We start from the raw sequence: 23,585 nt of genomic DNA on the forward strand, positions 1-23,585 counted from the left end.
TCCCTAGTCTTCGCAAGGCCAAACCCGTAACATGCAAAAATGGGAAACAGAACCAAATCACAGCAATATAAAACACAATTGGAAGCATATTAACAGATCCACTTTTGCAAACAAAATCTCCCCTACCATGTCCCAGAAAAAATTGTTCAATAGAACTCACTGGACCCTGGTTAAGCACCATAAAATTCAAACTAGATTCCAAATGTTGGTATTTTAGGTTACATGATGGCGATTTGCCCCCATGCTGTTCCACTGCCCCATCCTTAAGGAATACTGGGATGATGTATTTAAATTCATTAAAGAGACCTTGAGCATTACTCCCACCAGAAAATTCTCATATATAATCCTTGGCCACTTAGAGCCACAACTAAAGTCCCTAGCCGATGGCCTGCTACTTGACCTAATGCAGACACTTGCATGCAAATTGATTCTCAATAACTGGAAACATTTCAACATAGTCTTATTTCGTATGAGGCAAGAATGGCTCACATTCCTCAGAGGAGCAGATAATGTCTCGCTGCGACTCTCTCCGTGTCACTAACCTCATATACACATGTGGAACTCACTATATGCCACCTCCTCACACTTCGAACTTCCATAAACTCGTACACAGCCGCTGTATGTAATAGACATTGACAACAAGAGTCATCAAACACAGAGTATTTCCTAGTCCTGCTGCCTATTACCATACCAAGCATTAGGAAGTAAATGCAGGACAAACCATTGACATACTGTGAACTCAATTTAACATTGATGACCGTTTATTCCGGTGTGCATGCAGGTCGTAATTGAAAATGCATACAGACCATAAGTAATTTCTGAATTTAACAATGATTGGAAGAATGCTCAATAGAAATATTATATGTATTACTAAGAATGTGGCTCATTAGATGGGAAGACATTATGGGCCACGTGTACTAAAGGTTTTAGTGGCCTCAAACAGAGAATCGGGTCGTTTATGATTGCTAAATAGCTTTTAACATGTACTAACCCTATTTTGCGAGTCGGTAACCTATAACAGAATCACAAAATAGGATTGCGAGTTGGTATTAGGAAGGTACGTGTTAATGATTTCCCTTCCTAATAGCGTGTCGCAGGTGAATGTATGAATATTTCTGATGGATACATCTGCCAGTGGATTCCTCCCCTTTTGAATACCCCCTGCGCCAGCATTCCGCGGAAATTCTATTCCTAGCTCTCCGACGTCGACGATGACGTCAAAATAGCATGGCTCCGCTCGCGACTCCGTATGACTTCATCGGAGCCGTAAGAAGACCTCGTCAGCGTGCTGACATCAGTTCCCTTTTATCCGGGCCGTCGACGCATAACAATTTTTTCTGGGGACTCTCCCTTTTCTTGGTGATTACCTTGTTTCTTCGAGCATTTCAGATAACTGCTACTTCTAAGAAGTCTGGATTAGAACCCTGAAGGGAGTGTGGCGGTCAAATGTCAATGACTGATCCCCACGATGATTGCCTTTGGTGTTTGTCTTCCGACCACGACGTCGAAGGGTGTTTATACTGCAGGAAAATTCATCCTAAGGCTTTAAAAGAACGGGAGGCAAAACTGTTCATGGCTAAAGTGAAGAAGGAAAAGAGCGTTCGAAAAAACGTTACACGTTGTTGACTTAAACACACTTCAAAATCGAGGAAGCACAAGAAGTCGAAGAAGAGGCATAGTTCTCAGCGTTGTTCTTCAAAGGGCAAGGCATTGAGGTCGCCTTCACCAGCTCAGCGGCGTCGGAGAAAATACTTTGTGTCTCCATCACCTTCACCATCTCCTTCTCCGCAGGCGACTCAGATCCACTCACCAGCCCCAAGGTCGCCGGCGTCGAGGGGGCTCTTCGACGCCTAAAGGTACTGCGACGCCCAGGAAATCTTCTCCTGTTCATGTGGCTTCGCCCATATGGGCACCGTCGCCACCGGCCCCACAGCCTCCAGTTCGGCCTCAGGTGGATCCTGTTCAGGAAGGTACGGATTCTTATCCTCCTTTTCTGGGCCCTGGAACGGATCCTACGCATTTTTTAAATTTGATGTTTGGCATGTTTGCCAGGGCCTCCCATCTTACTGGTGTGCCTTCGGGCCCCATGGGGCCATTGGCCTTTAATTTGGGTGTTCCTCATCACTACGCCGAGGCGCCTTTCATGCCAACGGCTCTAGCTTGGTATTTTCTGGCGCCGAGGTCTTCCACTCCAAATCCTCGGACTCCATCTGTTGTCGAGTCGGCGTTGCCTTTTCGATTGGAGCCAATACTTGATCCTGAAGGTCCTCCTTCGACGCCGGTGCCGTCGTCACCAGGGCCGCATCTGGCGCCGCCGATGCCGATTCTGAAGCAGTGCTCCAGGAGGGATGCGCAGAGACTGCTTGAAGTGGAAGAATATAGGCAAGAGCAGAAGGAGGGAGAGATTGTTGACTCAGTTGACGAATTTGAGGGCCTACAAAAAACCGATGGATTGGATACTTCCCCGGAATGGGAACTCTCCTCCCCAAAGGCTCGGCTTTTACAGGATGTTGCTCCTTCCTTATCATGTAGTCGTAAGGAAAGCCGCTGAGCTGCTAGACCTGCAGTTGTCTTCAGCTGAAGTTAAATCTAATATTTTAACTGAAGTTCTTAATATATCATCTTCAGTAAGTGAGCCTCTTCTGCCCTTCAATGAGGCTCTGACAGAACCTATTTTAGAAGTTTGGCAAAGACCCTTGACTGCTCCAGCTGTTTCCAGGTCTATTGCGAGAAGGTGCAGACCTGCTCCTGGGGATCCAGTTTTCTGTCTACTCATCCATCACCTGAAAGCCTGGTGGTCCAAGCTTCTTGTTCCAAACTGTCCTCTGGTTACCTCCCTACCATCCTGGGAGGATAGGGATTAAAAAAAGATGGAGCAGGCAGCTAAGAAAGTATTTTCATCTGCAAGTATGACATTGAAATATACTACTGCTACCTGCTTACTTGGAAGATATATCCATGCCCTTATGGACTCTGTAAAACAGCCCCCAAACTCCCAGAGCATGATCAGGTTAATTGTCTTGAAGCTCTTTCAGACTCTCAGGCGGTTGCCCGTCAAGTTATCCAGTCCACGTTGGACACTGCTGACTCGGTGGCCTGAGTAATGGGATCTTCTGTTGCGACAAGGAGACCAGCTTGGCTTAGATCGTCTGGATTTTCTCCGGATGTTCAAGCAATTCTGTTGGATTTGCCCTTTGATGGTACGAGGCTGTTTGGCACAAAGGCTGACTCTGCTTTACAGTGCTTTAAAGATAGCAGAGCCGCTGCAAGATCTCTGGGTCTTCAAACTCAGTCTAGAGGGTATGGCTACAAGCGGTATCGAGGATTTGGAAGGGCGGCTTCCTTTCGTCACCGCCAGCAACCTCAGCAGTCTCAGCAGCAGAACCTCTTGCACAGGTCGTACAGGGGCAGAAATAGAGGCCGTCTTCGAGGAGCTGCTCGGCAGCAGTCCTCCTCCTCTTTTACCGCCACCATTGATGTCACAGGAAAGCAGCGCTAGATCCCCCATCTTCGAGCATGTTGGTCCTATAGGGGGTTGGTTGTCCCATTTTCTACAAGATTGGAAATCGATTACTTCAGACCGTTGGGTTTTGAATCTTGTAGAGAATTGGTACACTTTCCTCCTCCTTACCCTCCTCGCCAGGATTGGTGTTCAGAGGACCACTTGTTGCTTTTGCAGCAGGAGGTTCTTGCCTTTCTGCAGAAAGGTGCAATAGAGGTGGTTCCAGAGCAAGAAAGGGGTCCGGAGTGCTACTCCCAGTACTTCCTAATACACAAAAAGGACGGTCAGTTGAGGCTGATCCTCGACTTCAGGATTTTGAATCCTTACCTCAGGCGGGAAAAGTTCAAAATATTGACCTTGGCTCACATTCTTCTCGCGCTGCTACGTGAAGACTGGATGGTGTCCATCGATTTGCAGGATGCATATTTTCATCTTCCCATCCTGAAGTCACATCGGAAGGATCTCCGGTTCACGGTAGGGTTGCAACACTACCAGTTTGCGGTCCTCCCGTTCGATCTGACTTCCACACCTAGAGTCTTCACAAAGGTGATGGCGGTTGTATTGGTACATCTCAAAAGTTCAGGGGTTCCTGTTTTCCCCTATCTGGACGACTGGCTGTTGAAAGCCAAGTCCCTGGAGTTGGTGTTGCGCCATTTGCAAGCAACAATGCAACTGTTGTTCAACTTGGGTTTCTCAATAAATGTACCCAAATTTCACCTGGTGACATCTCAGCGCAGCCTGTTCATAGGGGCAATACTGGACACTACTGTGTGTCGGGCATTCCTGCCTCCGCAGAGTATTCTCGACATTCAGGAGATGATTCCTTTGTTTCACGATGGAGCGGTTGTTACAGTTCTGAAGGTTCGCTTCCTGCATACTGTTGGTCAGTCATGCACGCTGGCACATGAGGGCACTCCAGTGGCACCTCCGCAGGCAGTGGTATCAATACAACTGAGATCTTGAGGAGAAGGTCAGAATCTCCAGAGACGCTGCAGCAGAGCTGACTTGGTGGGGTGTGCGGGGCAACCTGTCTCAAGGAAAGCCCTTTTAGCCTCCTCCGCCGGTGACCACAGTGATCATGAATGCCTCCACTCTAGGGTGGGGTGCTCATCTGGGGGATCTGGAGGTCAAAGGTCTTTGGTCTCCAGAGGAAAGGTTGCTTCACATCAACCATCTGGAATTGCGGGCGATACGTTTGGCACTAAAGGCTTTCCTTCCTTCCCTTCGCGGTCAGTCAGTTCAGGTCTTGACGGACAACACTACTGCGATCTGGTACATCAACAAACAGGGATGTGTAGGGTTGTATCGCCTCTGTTGAGAGGCTCTGCGACGCTGGGCCTGGGCTCAGGGCAATCAGATTTGTGTGTTTGCAAATCATCTAGCCGGTGTGCTGAATGTTCGTGCGGACGGTCTCAGTCGGCATTAATCGGCCGATCACGAGTGGCGGCTTCATCCGGAGGTGGTCCATATCATCTTCAAGATGTGGGGGTCTCCTCGGTTGGACCTGTTTGCCACTTAAGAGAACGCGCACTGTCCGTTGTTCTGTAGGCTCACGTATCCGATGCAGGCAGCGAATGAGGGACGCGTTTCAATTGGATTGGAGTTCGCAACTCCTTTACGCGTTTCCTCCTATACAATTGATTCCTCTGGTTCTGAGGAAGATTCGCCAAGACCGGGTCCAAGTTATATTGATCGCTTTGGATTGGCCAAGAAGGGTGTGGTACACAGATCTACTTCACCTCTCATCGCACCCTCCGCTCTGTCTCCCTTTCAGGGCAGACCTCCTCTCGCAATCGCAGGGGCGGTTCTACACCCCCGCCTCCAGAGCCTGTGCCTACATGCCTGGAGATTGAACGGGGCAACCGGAGTTCCTTCTCTCTCCCACCGGATGTGGTGGATGTAATTTTATCATCCAGGAGGCACTCCACCAAATCTGTGTATTCGTCCAGGTGGTCCAAAATTGCAAAGTGGTGTGGAGAGAGGGCCATTGATCCTTTAAAGGCTCGTTTGTCTGATGTGTTGAGGTTCTCTCTTTCCCTGGCCCAGTAGGGTTGTGCTTTATTTGTTTGCCGGACCAGCCGTCTTTATTCAAATCTCCTGTAGCTATGAGGTTCATTAAGGGCCTTACAAATAAGTTTCCTCCCACTCCTTTCATTATGCCTCAGTGGGATTTAAATCTTGTTCTTACTTTTCTAATGGGTTCTCCATTTGAGCCTCTTCATAGTTGTCCTTTGAGGCTTCTCTCTTTTAAAACGGTTTTCTTGATCGCTATTATCTCGGCCAGGAGAGTAAGTGAGCTTCAGGCTCTTAGTTATAAGCCTCCATTCTTGACCATTCATGCAGATAAGTTGGTTCTTAGGACCAGGGCTGCTTTCCTTCCTAAGGTGATTACCCCTTTCCATCTGGGACAGTCCATTACCTTACCTACCTTCTAGCCTCCCCCCTCACCCTTCCAAGGAGGAGGAGAGACTTCATCGCTTGGACCCTAAGAGGGCTGCCAGTTTTTACCTGGAAAGGACCAGGGAATTAGGGCTGGATGATCAGCTCTTCCTGGGCTACATTGGTCGGATGAAAGGAAGAGCTGTACACAAGCACACTTTGCAGATTGATCGTCTTGTGTATCAAGATCTGCTACGCTCTGGCCAAGAAGGACCCCCCTGAAGGTATCGGAGCTCATTCTACTAGAGCTAAGTCATCTTCTTCTGCTTTGGCTAGAGGTGTTCCTGTTGTTGATATTTGTAAGCCAGCAACTTGGGCCTCCCTCCATACTTTTGCGAAGCATTATTGCTTGGATTCAGAGGTTAGGAGGGACGCCCATTTTGCACATTCTGTTTGGTCTAATCAGGTGGACACCCTCCTTCGGGAGAGGTACGGCTTTGGGATTCTATTTAAAAGGTGAGGAATCCACAGGCAGATGTATCCATGAGAAGAACAAGTTACTTACCTTCGGTAACGCTTTTTCTGGTGGATATAGTATCTGCTTGTGGATTCCTCACTGTCCCACCGCCTCCCCGTTGTCCACCTTTTTCGACCAAAAAATGCCATAACTGTTTGACATGAATGTTTTTAATATGTCTTTTTCATTCTTGCGGTTTGATTCTGGAAAATACTTGGTTTTGTTGCCCTTTTTTCCATGCTATTATTGGTTATGGTATGTGTTCGTGCATTTGCATATATATTTTGTATACTGTGTATACGTGTGAAAAATGTTGTCGGTCCTCCCGTTTGCCTCGAGGGCACGGAAATAAGGGGTGGAACTTTCGTCAGCACGCCAACAAGGTCTTCTTATTGCTCCGATGACGTCATACGGAGTCACGAGCGGAGCCGTGCTATTATGACGTCCTCATCGATGTGGGAGAGCTAGGAAAAGAATTCCGCTTAATGCTGGCGCAGGGGGTATTCAAAAGGTGAGGAATCCACAGGTAGATACTGTGTCCACCAGAAAAAGCATTACAGAAGGTAAGTAACTTGTTCTTTATGACCGGAATGTGCTTGCAAACATTCATAGTTTACCACCAACTTCAAGTTGGTGGTAACCTATTCGCAAATCCTTTCCCTGTGCGAATGTGGGCACAAACATTTTTTAACAGCAGGCAGTGGTCCCATGGACCACTGACTACTCTTAAAAGATGAAAAGGAAACTTTTCCTTTTTGTTTTTGAAATGCATCCTGTTTTCCTTACAGGAAAACAGTCTGCACTGCAAAAAAGAAATGCTTTAATGAAAAAGCAAAAAACACACTTGATGGACAGAATGCAGAACAATGTCTTACATTCACCCCAGTACAAAGATCTGGGCCTAAATCCATCGTTTTTTTGCACTCCACACCACCCTAGGTCAGACAATGGCTATATTCAAATCAGCCTTGACCCTGTGCCTCATGGGAACAGTCCAGCCCGAACTACCAAGCCATGTCTTTCCTAGAGCGGAATCAAGCATCCAAGGACCGGTTTCTGGCTATCAGCCTTCTTCAGCCTGGATAGCTTGACTCCAGTGATGTGGAGAGCCTGGGACTCACGTCTGAGCATACCCAGCCCACTCGGGGTGAAAATTGCAAAAAACACAGTTGATGGACAGAATGCAGAACAATGTCTTACATTCACCCCAGTACAAAGATCTGGGCCTTATATATACTGGCTATATGGCATATAGCCAGTGTCTGACCTAGGGTGGTGTGGAGTGCAAAAAAACGATGGATTTATGCCCAGATCTTTGTACTGGGGTGAATGTAAGACATTGTTCTGCATTCTGTCCATCAACTGTGTTATTTGCAATTTTCACCCCGAGTGGGCTGGGTATGCTCAGACGTGAGTCCCAGGCTCTCCACATCACTGGAGTCAAGCTATCCAGGCTGAAGAAGGCTGATAGCCAGAAACCGGTCCTTGGATGCTTGATTCCGGTCTAGGAAAGACATGGCTTGGTAGTTGGGGCTGGACTGTTCCCATGAGGCACAGGGTCAAGGCTGATTTGCATATAGCCAGTGTCTGACCTAGAGTGGTGTGGAGTGCAAAAAAACGATGGATTTAGGCCCAGATCTTTGTACTGAGGTGAATGTAAGACCTTGTTCTGCATTCTGTCCATCAACTGTGTTCTTTGTGATATATGGCAATAGAGGGCTGGATTAAAGAGGGGATATACATATAACAACAGGAAGTACCGACAACAATCAAGAATAGACTATTTTTTTAATAGATATAAATTTAAAAGATATGGTGCACCACATCAATCATGTAGGGGCACATTTATCAGACCACTCAGCGGTGATGTTAGATTTAAATTTATCAGGGAAGAATATCCAGTCTTGATGGACAATGGATCACACTCTATTATTAGAGTAAGAGGTAACGGAGTTATTGAATGAAGAGACAACAGAGTATTGAATGAGGAGACAATAGAGGTTTTTTTTTTATTAATCTAGGCTCTGCTACTCGTGGACTTGACTTTTTGCCACAGACTGCTAGAAGCCCAGTACCTGCTGTCCCTGCTACAGGAGTAGCTTAGAACACAGTCCTAGTGCTGTTGGGAGACTCTGACCACCGCGAGGCCGCAGAGGAGGACGAGGCGCCGGCCCCGGGACTGCGAGGACCAGCATACACCATCTCCAGCTGGTCCTCTTCCCGTGAGAGCCGCGCCCCCTCACAGTGCCCCGCCCCCAGCAAAGCGCTACAACTTCTCACGGCACCCGCTTCGCGGGTGCCACTCGTGGACTTGACTTTTTTGCCACAGACTGCTAGAAGCCCAGTACCTGCTGTCCCTGCTACAGGAGTAGCTTAGAACACCGTCCTAGTGCTGTTGGGAGACTCTGACCACCGCGAGGCCGCAGAGGAGGACGAGGCGCCGGCCCCGGGACTGCGAGGACCAGCATACACCATCTCCAGCTGGTCCTCTTCCCGTGAGAGCCGCGCCCCCTCACAGTGCCCCGCCCCCAGCAAAGCGCTACAACTTCTCGCGGCACCCGCTTCGCGGGTGCCACTCGTGGACTTGACTTTTTTGCCACAGACTGCTAGAAGCCCAGTAAATGCTGTCCCTGCTACAGGAGTAGCTTAGAACACCGACCTAGTGCTGTTGGGAGACTCTGACCACCGCGAGGCCGTAGAGGAGGACGAGGCGCCGGCCCCGGGACTGCGAGGACCAGCATACACCATCTCCAGCTGGTCCTCTTCCCGTGAGAGCCGCGCCCCCTCACAGTGCCCCGCCCCCAGCAAAGCGCTACAACTTCTCGCGGCACCCGCTTCGCGGGTGCCACTCGTGGACTTGACTTTTTTGCCACAGACTGCTAGAAGCTCAGTACCTGCTGTCCCTGCTACAGGAGTAGCTTAGAACACCGTCCTAGTGCTGTTGGGAGACTCTGACCACCGCGAGGCCGCAGAGGAGGACGAGGCGCCGGCCCCGGGACTACGAGGACCAGCATACACCATCTCCAGCTGGTCCTCTTCCCGTGAGATCTGCGCCCCCTCACAGTGCCCCGCCCCCAGCAAAGCGCTACAACTTCTCGCGGCACCCGCTTCGCGGGTGCCACTCGTGGACTTGACTTTTTTGCCACAGACTGCTAGAAGCCCAGTACCTGCTGTCCCTGCTACAGGAGTAGCTTAGAACACCGTCCTAGTGCTGTTGGGAGACTCTGACCACCGCGAGGCCGCAGAGGACGAGGAGGCGCCGGCCCCGGTACTGCGAGGACCAGCATACACCATCTCCAGCTGGTCCTCTTCCCGTGAGAGCCGCGCCCCCTCACAGTGCCCCGCCCCCAGCAAAGCGCTACAAATTCTCGCGGCACCCGCTTCGCGGGTGCCACTCGTGGACTAGACTTTTTTGCCACAGACTGCTAGAAGCCCAGTACCTGCTGTCCCTGCTACAGGAGTAGCTTAGAACACCGTCCTAGTGCTGTTGGGAGACTCTGACCACCGCGAGGCCGCAGAGGAGGACGAGGCGCCGGCCCCGGGACTGCGAGGACCAGCATACACCATCTCCAGCTGGTCCTCTTCCCGTGAGAGCCGCGCCCCCTCACAGTGCCCCGCCCCCAGCAAAGCGCTACAACTTCTCACGGCACCCGCTTCGCGGGTGCCACTCGTGGACTTGACTTTTTTGCCACAGACTGCTAGAAGCCCAGTACCTGCTGTCCCTGCTACAGGAGTAGCTTAGAACACCGTCCTAGTGCTGTTGGGAGACTCTGACCACCGCGAGGCCGCAGAGGAGGACGAGGCGCCGGCCCCGGGACTGCGAGGACCAGCATACACCATCTCCAGCTGGTCCTCTTCCCGTGAGAGCCGCGCCCCCTCACAGTGCCCCGCCCCCAGCAAAGCGCTACAACTTCTCGCGGCACCCGCTTCGCGGGTGCCACTCGTGGACTTGACTTTTTTGCCACAGACTGCTAGAAGCCCAGTAAATGCTGTCCCTGCTACAGGAGTAGCTTAGAACACCGACCTAGTGCTGTTGGGAGACTCTGACCACCGCGAGGCCGTAGAGGAGGACGAGGCGCCGGCCCCGGGACTGCGAGGACCAGCATACACCATCTCCAGCTGGTCCTCTTCCCGTGAGAGCCGCGCCCCCTCACAGTGCCCCGCCCCCAGCAAAGCGCTACAACTTCTCGCGGCACCCGCTTCGCGGGTGCCACTCGTGGACTTGACTTTTTTGCCACAGACTGCTAGAAGCTCAGTACCTGCTGTCCCTGCTACAGGAGTAGCTTAGAACACCGTCCTAGTGCTGTTGGGAGACTCTGACCACCGCGAGGCCGCAGAGGAGGACGAGGCGCCGGCCCCGGGACTACGAGGACCAGCATACACCATCTCCAGCTGGTCCTCTTCCCGTGAGATCTGCGCCCCCTCACAGTGCCCCGCCCCCAGCAAAGCGCTACAACTTCTCGCGGCACCCGCTTCGCGGGTGCCACTCGTGGACTTGACTTTTTTGCCACAGACTGCTAGAAGCCCAGTACCTGCTGTCCCTGCTACAGGAGTAGCTTAGAACACTGTCCTAGTGCTGTTGGGAGACTCTGACCACCGCGAGGCCGCAGAGGACGAGGAGGCGCCGGCCCCGGGACTGCGAGGACCAGCATACACCATCTCCAGCTGGTCCTCTTCCCGTGAGAGCCGCGCCCCCTCACAGTGCCCCGCCCCCAGCAAAGCGCTACAAATTCTCGCGGCACCCGCTTCGCGGGTGCCACTCGTGGACTAGACTTTTTTGCCACAGACTGCTAGAAGCCCAGTACCTGCTGTCCCTGCTACAGGAGTAGCTTAGAACACCGTCCTAGTGCTGTTGGGAGACTCTGACCACCGCGAGGCCGCAGAGGAGGACGAGGCGCCGGCCCCGGGACTGCGAGGACCAGCATACACCATCTCCAGCTGGTCCTCTTCCTGTGAGAGCCGCGCCCCCTCACAGTGCCCCGCCCCCAGCAAAGCGCTACAACTTCTCGCGGCACCCGCTTCGCGGGTGCCACTCGTGGACTTGACTTTTTTGCCACAGACTGCTAGAAGCCCAGTACCTGCTGTCCCTGCTACAGGAGTAGCTTAGAACACCGTCCTAGTGCTGTTGGGAGACTCTGACCACCGCGAGGCCGCAGAGGAGGACGAGGCGCCGGCCCCGGGACTGCGAGGACCAGCATACACCATCTCCAGCTGGTCCTCTTCCCGTGAGAGCCGCGCCCCCTCACAGTGCCCCGCCCCTACAACTCTTCACTCCCTAAAAGCGCTACCTGGACCGCGCATCGCGGGACGCGCGCGGGTCGAAGCCCGGGGCGAAGACCGGGCAAAGAGCGGGCCGTTTGAGGCCGTTCGAGAACGTGAGAGTCCGGTCCGGCCCATACTCCTAAGCTCTACATCCTGGTTGGCTCGATACAGATATCCACCATCTCTCCGACCTTCTACAATAATCCCGACAGATAGCTCAGAAAGATCTCTTAACAACATACCACTGAAAAATGAATACGAGATCTAGCAAGCAGAAAAAACCCAAAAAGAACGGGATAGGAGAAAAGTTGTTAGGCCCAATGGATGACTTTCTAGCTAAAGCAAATTCATTCATCGACCAAAGCATAAGTCTAATGGAGGGAAGAGTTTCAACCGAACTTGCAATCGCACGCCGCTCCTCAATGGGGCTACTAGCAATAGCAAGAACCCCAGAAGTACAGTCAGCGCCAAACCAAACCTCGGCGACCGCAAATAGACTCAGTCTTCCAAACAACGTAAACCTTTCAGCTTCCCAACTATCTATAACTTTTACAGAGAGTGAGTTAGAGAAAACCCCTGACATCTTCCCTGACCCAACCCCTGAAGAAATAAGGCAATTGAGAGGAAAGCGGGAGGGTGCCATAAAGAAAAGGAAAGCTAGGAAAAATCCAGAGCACACCGAAAACATCAAAGCGACCGAGCACATAGACTTGGTCGGTGATACAAACCCGGCAACGCTACCTCATCACCCGGCTCCCCCAAACAATGGCATCGTAACAATCCATCATGTACCACACGACCTCCAAGACTCCTTAATCCCAGAACTTCCTAGCCCACAACAATTAGGTAGAGATAGAGAATCAGCGAGGCTAATTAAGGAGATAGCCTCCCTCCTAAATTCTTACATTCGCCCCCTGGAATCCAGAATTAGCAATATTGAGAGCCAACTAACAAAAATCTCTGGCTCTCTCAAACCTATACTCTCACAACCCCACCCTAAACCAGCCCCAAACCCCACGTCCACACTTCCCGCACCTAAGAAACCCGCAACTTTACCTCCACTACAGACTAAAAAACAAATTACAGTAAAACCCCCCACAGTAACAAACCCTCCCACGGCACAAAAAACAATTCCAAAGTCCCTGACCATCCCCCCACAAACCAATTCCCACCCGATACCAAAAGTAAATACCCCAACCATAAACACACCTGCTCCTAAAACCCCCGCTACCACAAACACAAATCCTCCAAAAACAAAAGGGCACCCGGGAGGGACTACTGATCAAAGACCCACTTTAAACTTGCCCCCTGAGGCATCTCCATATGTGGTAGTTATGACGGGGGTCCCCGAACTTACAGGTGAGGGGACGGAACCTAACTGGTCGTTAAAGAACAAAGTCCAGTATTGGTTGAATACAAATCGCCCCGTCCCACCACCCTGGAAAAGCAAAATAGCATCAGTATCCCGGACCCCGTGGGTAGACCACAGGAAAAAAAACATCCGGGGGGATTGCATAGTAATCACGTTTGAGGACCCCAGCATAGCCGATTACATCTGCTCCTGGGAATACAATAACATCTCAGGGGGGATTGCAACTAGATCTCTGTCGTACTTTTACCCAAAAAGGTACAATAACAACAACCACATACGTGATAATGATAACATCTGGCGGAAACCAATCCCACAGCCATGGGAGCTAGACCTCACTGGTCCTAAACTACCACCACGACTTAATGACCCTGATAACTCCTGGTGGCCAGTAAATCAGAACCACCAGCAGAGAGAAGTCCCATGGCAGCTCATCGGCCCACAAAACAGATTTAGAAACTGGGAGCAGTGGGAGAGACCATCCCACCAATCCTATGGACCCAGTTACAGAGATAACATCCACGGGCAAAACTGGCTGGGCATACCAACCACGAACCGGTTTAGCGGCCTGGAAATGGTCGATTGACCAACAATCATATCCCCGGAGCCCTCACAAATAACCTTGACCCCTCCTGTCCCCATCCCAGCCCCCACACAAATGGAAAACACAGCTCCAGAAAACACGTCCACTCAGCTTTCTGTGATTTTCTGGAATGTGGCTGGCCTCCGAAACAAGATCGAGGATGGTTCGGCCGCCGGTTTCCTAAAGGACACTCAAATCATTTGCCTACAAGAAACTTGGGCAACGGCGTCCCTCCACCTTGTAGGGTACAGGACTTTTACATCCCCCGCTCTTCCCAGCATTTCAGGCAGACCGAAAGGAGGACTGGTAATCTACCTGGCAAATACAATCCCAGATATGAAGATCTTCAAGGTAGATTTATTAACGAACTTCCAGATCCTCACTGTCATGCTGGGGAAAAAACTTTCCATCTCCATAATCAATATATACAATAATTTAGAGGATGAAAACTTTTTGCGTATTCTTTCCACAATTCAGGAAAAAATAACTGAACACTACCCCTCTAAACAGAAAATGGTAAATGCCCACATATTATGGGGAGGAGATTTTAACCTACATCCTTGTCCCAACAATGATACCTGCGGCCTGGTGGACGAGCACGACAACTCCTTAGTCCACTTTATCCATTCAGGAGTAGGGTCAGCCAATACTTTCCGATTTGGATTTACAAATCTTAAATCCCATCCATCAACCAAATAACACACCAGAACCGACGTATAGAGGGAGGGGCCACAAGACTACCGTGGACTACGCAATAGTCACAGAAGCTTTGAAAGGCCAAATTAACAATTTTAAAATTTTGGAAAATAACCTCAGCGACCACTCCGCTATAAGCCTAAATCTAGGAACAAACCAACCAATAACACTGATGACAACCATAGCATCCGCATTAATGCAGAATAGGCTTGAATTGGGTAAAAGGAATGGATTTACCATAAGATGGGAACAAGTGGACCCTAATATTCTGGCAAAGCGGCTAATAACATCTGCCTACGGCAACATTATGATCTGTCTCGATCCCTATGCGGAGCCAAAACAAATATTGGAAAACTTCAATATAATAATAGAACAAGTTAAATTTTTTTTAACCAAAGCATCAAATCAAAACAGCTCCACAGGATGGTTTAACCGAGACTGTACCAAAGCGCAGACCAATCTGAGGAAAGCTCTCGGAAATCCAAACAGAGACAAGTTAAACATCCAATCTCTTCGACGGGAGTACAACTCCGCTAGGAAAACAAGGAAAAAAGAACTAAAACAATCCTTGTGGAACGCTTTGCACCAGAGTGCACTCACGAAAGACAGCCAGGCATTCTGGAAAATAGTCAAAACCCCATTCCTAACTGACTCCAACGGCCCAAAAATCGACGTGGCTATTGATGAGGACACGTGGGTGAATCACTTTTCGAAAATCTTCAATTTGACACCTACTAGTGAAGAACCCCAGTCTATCATCAATCCAGTAACTTATCCTATACCATTGGAGGTGGATCTTCAGGACTTTGAACTGGCGCTATCCCTAAGCAAGAGCAAGAAAGCCCCCGGCCCTGATGGGGTCCCAGTCGATTTATTTAAACATCTTCCTGACCTTTGGGCACCAATAATTACAAGAGTTTGTATGGCAACAACTAAACTTGGTCTGTTAGACTCATGGTCATCCTCTACCATGGTACCAATTTTCAAGAAGGGGGATCGACAAGACCCTAAGTGCTACCGACCAATATCGCTTCTCGACTCTTTGGGCAAAGTAGTTTGCAGAGTCCTCCTCGAAAAACTACAACACTGGGCAGAAGATAAAAATATCCTCTCGGATCTACAGTTCGGGTTCAGGGAGGGTTTTGGAACCATTGAACAGGCCTTAAATCTAAGCCTGTTAACATCAAAATACACCCACGCTAAACCTGGTGCCATTTACATGGTTTATGTGGATTTGTCCTCCGCATTCGACTGTGTCTCGCACGCTAAGCTTTGGTCACTGCTGAGCGAAATGGGGGTAGACCCCCCTCTCCTGGATTACTTAAGAGAGCTCTACAGTGAAGCCACGGCGAAAGTGAGGTATGGGACAAGAGGTGAACTGACGAGGCCATTCAAAGTAGAGCGGGGAGTGAGGCAAGGCTGTGTCCTGGCCCCTTTCCTCTTCTCTCTGTATACCAACGGACTAGAAGAGACCATGTTGAGAGGGGGAAGGGACCTCCCCAGAGCAAAAGATCGCCCGATCCCCGCGCTACTATATGCGGACGACGCAGTTATATTAGCGCGCACCCCCATTGAACTGCAGAAATCTTTATCTAAATATGCAGATTTCATGGGTGCTCTGGACTTGCACATCAACATCAAAAAAACTTTTGTCATGGTGGTCGGTGGACCAAGAAAAGCACCGAAGTCCATCTACCTGAAAGAACAGAAAGTAGAAAAGACCTCACAATATCCCTACTTAGGGGTTATGATCGATGACGCCCTAAACTGGAAAGCGGCGGTTGAGGCTAGGAGACATCTATTCAAGCGAGCAATTATGGCGTTGATGAAATTCTCAAACAAACTTGGGAAAAGACCCCAAGTAGAACTGCTACAGATTTACGCTGCGAAATGCCAATCCATCGCATTATACGGTGCAGGGATCTGGGGACACATTCCCTCTGGCTCTATTCAAAAAGAGGAAAATATCTTCATAAGATTCCTTCTATCAACACCACGAGGCACTTCCACCTATGCCTCACATATAGAATTGGGAATCCCATATATTGAGGATTTAATTAAAATCCAACCTCTCCTACTTTGGAGGCGAGTCTGGCTGTCGGAAAAAAATAGTTTGACCAAAAGCATCTTACAGGACATTATGGAGCTGGACCACGCCCACAAAATAGCTTGGCTCTCCTATGTAAGACACTTCTTCTCCGACCTGGGTCTACAACAATATTATTATAAACCAGAACACCTAAAAGACATATCCAAAAAAGAACTGAAACAGACCGCATTGAGCCATTTGGAATCTCTGAGACTGTCTTCGCTGATCTCGAAAAAATCTGCCATGCACGCAATTCTGATACAGCAGTCTCCAAAAATCCAGCTTTATTTGACATTAGAGATCACCGCATATGAAAAGATGCTCCTAACAAGGTTCAGAATGAACCTCTTTTTTAGATTAGTGACATTTCCGGAAAAAAATAACTGGAAAACTCAGATGGACCCGTGCCCATGCGATGATCTTTCTCAACAGTCCACCATGCATACAATTTTGTTTTGCAAGTTCTTCCACACCCACCGAAAAATATGGCTTATCCCCTTACTAAAAAAATGGGGATATAGACAATGTCGTCCAGCTATGTTGGCACTTCAATCTTTGGACTCTGAAACCACCGTGTACCATGTGTTAAATTTTTTAAAGTGCATTATAAGACACAGACACAATCTGTAAACTAAAAGATTATTTCATATCTCACGTAAACTTTAGGTACTTTTTCTGTTTTTAAATGTATATTCAATTACAATTTTTTTACTGTGAATGTTTGAATACTATCTTTTATGGTTTTGCTAACGCTAAAAAACCGAATAAAGATTATTATTATTATTATTATTATTATTAACTGTGTTTTTTGCAATTTTCACCCCGAGTGGGCTGGGTATGCTCAGACCTGAGTCCCAGGCTCTCCACATCACTGGAGTCAAGCTATCCAGGCTGAAGAAGGCTGATAGCCAGAAACCGGTCCTTGGATGCTTGATTCCGGTCTAGGAAAGACATGGCTTGGTAGTTCGGGCTGGACTGTTCCCATGAGGCACAGGGTCAAGGCTGATTTGCATATAGCCAGTGTCTGACCTAGGGTGGTGTGGAGTGCAAAAAAACGATGGATTTAGGCCCAGATCTTTGTACTGGGGTGAATGTAAGACATTGTTCTGCATTCTGTCCATCAACTGTGTTTTTTGCAATTTTAATGAAAAAGCAGGCACAGACATAGTGGTCTGCTGACCCCAGCAGGCCACCATACCTGTGATTTTCGCCATTCCCAATGGGTTGCAATTTGTGACCTGCCTCATGAATATTGATGAGGTAGGTCCATTTGTGACCCACTGGGTATCGCAAACAGTGTCAAACATACTCTTGTACATCGCGTTTTGCGACTTTCTAATTGCGAGTCGCCAAAAGTCTCAATTAGGACCTTGCAAAATGTAGCGATCGTACAATTGGCTCTAGGTTCTTAAGGTTGGAGTACTTGATGACCCATCTCATACACCTAAAAACCCACAACGAGGTGCTTAGTATTGGAGGATGGAAATATGAAAAAACACCCTCATGGTGGTCTTTGGACCTTACATTTCATACATCCTCAGGATAATTAATGGCTGTGAATTTTAGGAAGCTCAACTGTGTAGGTGATCTCCTGGGCATGCTATGTGACTTTAGGCCCACAAAGTGGCTAGCATAAAGAATACAAATTTTGATAATGGTCATGACACTGTTTACCTTTCATTGTTACTTTGAAGTGTTTTGAAAGTTTGAGTGGAAGGAAAGGACAAATGATTATTTTCTTGGTGTTGTGCTCCAGATCGGGAAGAGACATGGGTAATGTAGCAATTGTGATACTTCTTCCAGTAGACATACCATGTTCATATAGCTCTCATTTTAGCTTCTTTGTCTAAAGTAGGGACAAACTTGTCCTTTTGTTTAAGTTGTATTATACAGATACTCGACCACCCCAGGAAGATAATGAAAGATGTGATCATACTGCTGGAGACTCATCACAGCATGCTCACCTCCTTTAGTGCAGAATAGGGGCTGTATGATTATTTTTATTCCACAGCTCATTATAGGGTAGTAGTGACCCTAATTCAAAGTAGCCTAAGTTTCCAAATACTGAAATGAAATGCAGACACACAAGGTAGATATGTCAAAATGATGGGTCAAGTAAATACAGAAATAATCATACTGATAAATGTATTTGGGCCTAAACTAGACTATCCAGGCTTTTCCGATTATATCCTCTGCAAGCGCTGCTAATTTGAAGCCTCTAGTGTAATATGAGGGCAGAGGGTTCCAATAAAACATTGGACCTCACACTGGAAAGATAGGTGGGAACTGCGCTCTTGCACATGGGCATGGGAATTTCACAAGTAATGCACTTGTTCAATGTACAATGAGGAACAGAAAACCAAAAGGTGAACCAGAGTCAGGTCTCTATATGCAGAAAGGACGGGTATTTCCCACTACATCCTCCTTTCCATTATCCCAGCTTGGCTTTATCCATTTAAAAAGGGTTGTTACTTGGCGCAGTCTGATTTCAGCATCCATCCTCAAATATTTCTAAGTTAATTTTTTTTAATTCAGTGGGGGAAAACCTGTTTAAAATGTGTCTGTCAGATGAGCTAGATGATATTGACCCTGACAGTCCTTTCAATCACTTTAATTAATTTTTCTTAAAAAAACCTCTTAGCGTAGTTTTCCTGCATGCTATTGACCTGCCCTCAATAGTAACACATTTTTCAGTGTCAAGGCCTTTAGTTATGTTGGCCATGAGAGTTGGCATGAGCTCTTTTTTCATGCTGCAGGTGACTTTTTGACCGGAAACCTCTAGTGTATCTATGCTCTAACTCTACTGACCGCTCATTTGTCACAGCTGTATCAGATTTACTGACTTTGGAGGTGCTTTTGCACTAGAAGAAAAGCCCTGGCATAGGTGTAGTGTGTTGGTGCATATGATAGGTTTACCTCAGAGGGAGCTTTCCACAGAGTAGTAGAGCAAAGCGCTCCCTTTCATATTTTATACAGTTGGTCTACATACCATTGTCGAGACAAAAGTACACACCTCTGAGAATGTACTTAATCTGTTCGAGACTTCTAGCTGCAAATTCCTTACCGTGACGATTTCCACGTCGGTAGCCCTTCGACGCTACACCTGGTTGAGGTAGACTGTGTTTTCAGGGGATGTCCAATCCACTCATATGTCCATGCCTTTTGATGGCCATCGCCTATTCGGCGACAAGTCAGACAACGCCCTGGAGCGCTTTAAGTACTTGGTCCGTGGGCCTCTCCACCACCCACCCCTGTGCAGTCTGCCTTTTGCCCCTTTCGTGGCTATGGAAGGGGTGCCCCGCCACGTTCCGCCCAGAGCCACGGGCCAGCGCAAGTTGTTAAGCCATTGCGCGGCCAGGAAACCACTGCCGTGATTCTGGGGGCCAGCGGGCAGGCCAGTCCACCACAGCCCCCTCTGCAGCAGCCTCCAAACCCTCCTAGCCAGACCATTCAGGGCCACCGAATGCCAGTGGGCGGCAGGATTCACCATCACCTCTCCCACTGGCGCACCATCACGTCGGACAGGTGGGTTTTGCAAATAGTCCAAAGGGGCTACTCTCTACCATTCGAGACTACCCCTCCAGCCATGCCACCTCAGTACCATTGCTTGTCGGAGGATCTCTGGCCCTTCTCCAACAGGAAGTTTCGGTACTCTTGGCCAAGGGAGCCACCGAGCGAGTTCCTGTCCCAGAAGTAGGTTGTGGTTGCTATTCCCACTACTTTCTGGTGCCCAAGAAAGACAAAGGCCTGCGTCTTTATTTGGATCTCAGGAACGTCAACCGCTTCCTCCGGAAGGAGAAGTTCAAAATGTTGATGCTAGCTCAGGTCCTCTATTCCCACGACCCCGGAGACTGGATGGTAGCGTTGGACTGACAGGACGTTTATTTTCACATTCCCGTCCTGCCGGCCCATCGGCGTTACCTGCAGTTCATGGTAGGCCACGAGCACTTTCAATTTACCGTGCTCCCTTTTGGCCTTACCAGCCCCCCTCGGGTGTTCACAAAAGTGATGGCGGTGGTTGCAGCTCATCTGCGCAGATCAGGGGTTCCAGTCTTCCCCTATCTCGATGACTGGCTGTTGAAGGCGGGCTTGCCGCAGGCTGTGGTCTTCCCACCTCCAGACGACAGCAGACTTCCTCCATTCGCTGGGGTTCTCCATCAAAGTGCCGAAGTCACACCTGACTCCATCTCAGAAGCTCCTCTTCATCGGAGCGGTTCTGGACACAACGCAGTTTCGGTTCTACCCTCCCGAACAGTGAGTCTGGGACATTCAGGCTATATTTCCGATCTTTCAGCCTCAATCCTGGGTTTCGGTCCGGATGACCCTGAGGCTACTGGGCTCGATGGCCTCCTGCATTCTGCTGGTGGACCATGCCAATTGGCATATGCGGGCTCTGCATTGGGACTTGAAGTTCCAGTGGGCACAACATCAGGGGAACCTGTCCGATTGCGTCCAGATCTCGGAGGGCAATACACACCAATTGCAATGGTGGCTCACAAATCCGGATCGGGTTGACGGCAGATCCCTCTCCCTTCCCCAACCAGAATTCACAGTGGTGACCGATGCATCACATCTGGGAAGGGGCGGCCACATGGGGTAGGCGTAGATCAGAGGCCTCTGGTCTCCGGTGGAGTCCGGGCTCCACATCAACCTTGTGGAGATTCGGGCGATTCATTTTGCACTCAAAGCATTCCTTCCCTCTGTCCGGGGAAGAGTAGTGCAGGTATTCACGGAAAACACCACCATATGGTACTGCAACAAAAAGGCGGGTTGGCTCGTAGACCCTATGTCAAGAGGCCCTAAGCCTCTGGACATGGCTGGAAACCAGGGCATATCCTTGGTGGTTCAACATCTGGCAGGTTCGCTGAACGCCAGGGCGGACGGACTCAGCTGCAGGTGCATGATGGATCACGAATGGCGGCTTCAATCGGAGGTGATGCAAGGTCTCTTTCAACAGTGGGGAGAGCCTTGTTTAGATCTATTTGCCACTGAAGAGAATGCGCAATGTCAGCAATTCTGCGCGTTGGAATTTCCAAGGCAGCACTTGCTAGGCGAGGCTTTTCGTCGCAAGTCAAGTTGCGGTCTTCTATACGCCTTTCCGCTTATACCACTTCTGCCCAGAGTGCTGAAATAGATCAAGGTTTCACCGGGCCCAATTCATTCTTGTGGCTCTGGATTGGGCATGAAGAGTCTGGTATCACGAACTGCTACAGATAGTCATCGATTGTCCGATCCAACTGCCTCTTCGGAGGGGTCTTCTGTTGCAGCAGCAGGGGACGGTCTTCCACCCGAACCTGGCTAGTCTCCACCTCCTTGCTTGGAGATTGAGCGGTGGCAGTTGACGTAGTTTGACCTGCCTCCTGAAGTCTGTGATGTTTTCTTGGCAACCGAGTGTTCCTCCACTAAGACTGTATACTTTTATTTATTTTTGTAGAGTTTTATATTGCGCAAACTAGACCCGAGAAATCGGGTATCAGAGCGCTTTACATGAGCACCAGTTTCAATACAGAGATGGACACATTCATTTCTGTTAGGCACGGGGAGATGAAGTGATTTGCCCATTCGCCTGCAGATGGAACAAATTTGTGGCATGGTGCACAGTATAGGCTGTGGATTGCCTTTCCGGCCCTCTTTCTGAGGTCCTCTTGTTCCTCCTTTCTTTGGCCCAGCAAGGCTCTGCTCTGGGCACTCTTAAGGGCTACCTCCCAGCCTTTTCAGCCTTTCTTAGGCTTCCTGATCATACTTCTCTTTTCAAGTCCCCTGTTGTAAATCACTTCCTTAAAGGCCTTACTCCTCTTTTTCCTCCTGTTCCCTTCAAACTCATCCTTCCTTCCCAAAGAGGTTACTCCTTTCCATATTGGACAGACCATCACTGTGCCCAACTTCTTTCTGCCTCCGCATCCTTCCAAGGAAGAAGAGAGGCTCCACCGTCTGGATCCAAAGCGTGCGCTTTCCTTTTACTTGGATCGCACAGAACAATTCCTGGTGGATGACCAGCTCTTTGTTGGCTACGTGGACGCCAAAAAAGGTTGGGACGTGCATAAATGAACCATTTCTAGATGGGTCGTTTTGTGCATTAAAGCTTGTTATTCCTTTGCAAAGAAGGAGCCTCCAGTGGTGTTGCGCGACCATTCCAACAGGGCGACGGCAGCTGCCACTGCTTTGGGACATGAAGTCCCCCTTAATGACATCCGTCAAGCAGTTATGTGGGCATCGCTGCACACGTACACTAGACACTACTGGCTGGACAGCCAAGTCCGGTGAGACGGCTTCTTTGGCTGTTCTGTTTTCCAGGACTTCCTGGTGTGAACTTATTTCACAGACCCACCTCCGGGGTATCTGTTCTGAGGTAAGGAATCTATAACTGTTTCTTTCAGATGAACAAGTTACTTACCTTCGGTAATGATATATCTGTAAGAAACATAGGATAGATATAGATTCCTTACCACCCCACCCATCCTCCCTGTTCTGCGAACTGACTTCTAAGGTTAAGGGCCTCCTTTCAGGGCCCTATTTTTGTGCACCAGTGGTCAGTGTCTTGCATGGCTCTGCGCTTCTGGCGTGGAAAGTAGTGTATAGAAGTGACGTCAGCGCTCGAGGGCGGCGTCTATGTAGCTACCGCAACGTTATCTCGGCGACCACGACGCCAACGACGAACATGGAGCCGACCGATGCACGGGGGTGCTGCTGACTAAAAATTTTCTGGATCCAATCTGACGCCTGGGGGTTATTCTAAGGTATAGAATCTATAAGTAACCTATGTTTCTTACAGATAAATCGTTACTGAAGGTAAGTAACTTGTTTGAGCCATTTCATGCTCTCACATTAATGTTATATCAGGGCGGCATGCATTTCTGTATTGTATTGTAATCACATTTGTATAGCACTTCATACTCCATACTACTCTTGACCCCAGTTTCATAATATTGTAGCTATCTCTGCATTTTTTTTTCTTTTTTTTGGTTTTTAAACAAACAAAAACATAAAGTACCCATACAGTCAACAATTGAATTCAGTAAGAGCTTAACTCATATGCCTGAAGGAGTAAAGCTAAGAGATTCATCCGGTGAGCACAGCAAGAATCGTACAGTTCATTACTCATGTTTTTATTTCTGCATTTATTACATTTTTTTTAAATTACCTTTGCCCATTGACTTAGTATTATTTTTGTTTTGTCTAAATAATTTC

The 23,585-nt window shown here is 48.9% G+C and overlaps 1 protein-coding gene across 1 annotated transcript in view; it reads left to right on the plus strand.

Annotated features, from left to right (window-relative positions):
* NUP133 (nucleoporin 133) overlaps positions 1-23,585 on the plus strand; it is a 1,523,409-nt gene that overhangs the window by 472,490 nt on the left and 1,027,334 nt on the right. The gene's annotated exons all lie outside the window — the stretch shown is intronic.

This window comes from Lissotriton vulgaris, chromosome 6, assembly GCF_964263255.1.
Source record: "Lissotriton vulgaris chromosome 6, aLisVul1.2, whole genome shotgun sequence".
NCBI lineage: Eukaryota > Metazoa > Chordata > Amphibia > Caudata > Salamandridae > Lissotriton > Lissotriton vulgaris.